Here is a 1,987-nt window from a genome sequence, read left to right as displayed (position 1 = left end):
GCGCTCTACTTCCGGGGCGGCGCTCCGGCAACCGAAGACGCGGCCGCTGGCGCCGCTACTGCTTCCGGGGTCACGCCTTCCCGGCTTCTCCCGAGGCTCCAGGCTCTCAGTGCGCGCCGGTTGCCGATCCCCGGGATCGTCGCAGCCTTCAAGGCCCAGAAGTGAGATTGAGAAGAGTCGGGGCGCGGGGTGGAGCCTGACAGTGGGAGGCCCCCTCTGCCGCTCAGCTTCCGTGTCTGTAATGTTGGGACCCGCGGCAGTGCCTGCCTGGTAGGGTGTGTAGTACTTAAGCGACGTGTTGCGCTCAGCACGTAAAGATCAGTACGGGGCCAACTCAAAGGTCCCCTCATTTGTTAAATGTCCCCTGAGCGTGGCCCAGGTCTAATTTCGCCAACTATATTTTGTAAACTCTGTATTAGGAAGAGGCAGCTTGGCCTCGTGAGAAATTTAAAACTAGAGCCAGACCTGGATTGAATCCTCGCTCCAAAATCCACTAGTTAATGTGGCTTTCGGCAGGTCACTTTCCTTTCATGACCCTCAGTTTTCCTGCCTATAAATTGGAGATAACAACACTTATATTGAAGGGTTGTTAGGAAGTAAGTTTTTTTTTAAGGCTCTGCGCATAGCACGTAGTAGTTGCACAAATTGTCGTTGAAAGAAGTTCAAAATAAAAGAGCATGTATTCCACACATTGGTCAGCTGCAAAAGTGCATTTAGAAGCAGCAGGAAAGAGGAGAGGCAGAATTTTACATCCCTGCTCTGATACGTTCTAGCCGTTTGGGTACAGGCACACCGGATCCTCTCCATTGCAATTTCTCCCCAGAGAGATGGGAATAATGATCTCCATCTCTCAGGGGCGGAAAAGATTTTAAATTCCTGGCAAATGGCACCTACGAAGTTGTATCACTTGTCTTCCCACATCCTCCTGCCTTGTGCAGCGTTCGGGCCTTTCCAGAGTGCATCACCAGCTGCCAAAACACTAGAAGGCTTGGCAACAGCTTGGCGACAGCCAACGCAACGAGACCAGCATCACGGGGACGAGCATATAGTAAGACAAGGAGTTGTGGCCAATGTGAAGAGTTAACTGGGAGCTAGGTAGTCCCAGGAGGAGAAGACAGAAACGAAGCTCATGTGAACCTAGTTTAAAAAGTCTTCAAGGGCTAAGGGCACCTGGGTGGCTCAGTCAACTAAGCATCCGACTTGGGCTCAGGTCATGATTTCACCGGTTCGTGAGTTTAAGCCCCACATCTGGCTCTGCACTGTCAGTGCAGAGCCTGCTTGGAATTCTCTCCCTCTCCCGCTCCCATCCGTGTGCTCTATCTCAATAAATAAATAAATAAATAATAATAATAAAAAGAAAATGTGTGCACATATACGACAAAGCATTAGTTAATACCCACAGTGTACAAAGAGAGCACAAATATTTTTAATTTGGAGGAAGAGGAGCCACAAAATACATAACAGGATAAACAAAATAGTAAAACAAATGTGAAAAGATGCTCACATTGCTAAAAAATTAATGATACTGAGGGGCACCTGGCTGGCTCAGTGGATTAGGCATCTGACATCAGCTCGGGTCATGATCTTATGGCTTGTGAGTTCAAGCCCCGCATCAGGCTCTGTGCTGACAGCTCAGAGTCTGGAGCCTGTTTCAGATTGTTTCCCTCTCTCTCTGCCTCTCCCCTGCTCATGCTCTGTCTCTGTCTCTCAAAAGTAAAGAAATGTTAAAAGTAATTTATTAAAAAAATAATGATACTGAAATTTTTAATAAGGTATTTTTTGCTGACTAAATTGGCAGACTTTTAAAATATAGTTATAACTAAGGGGTGCCTGGCTGGCTGAATAGGTAGAGCATGCAACTCTTGATCTCAGAATCGTGAGTCCGAATCCCGTGCGTGGTGTAGAGTTTACTTAAAATGAAAAACTTTAAAAAATCATCAAAATATAGTTACAACTAATGTTAGAAAGGATATGGGAAAAAAGGCAC

This window comes from Suricata suricatta, chromosome 10, assembly GCF_006229205.1.
Source record: "Suricata suricatta isolate VVHF042 chromosome 10, meerkat_22Aug2017_6uvM2_HiC, whole genome shotgun sequence".
NCBI lineage: Eukaryota > Metazoa > Chordata > Mammalia > Carnivora > Herpestidae > Suricata > Suricata suricatta.
Note: the sequence above shows the minus strand (reverse complement) of the source record.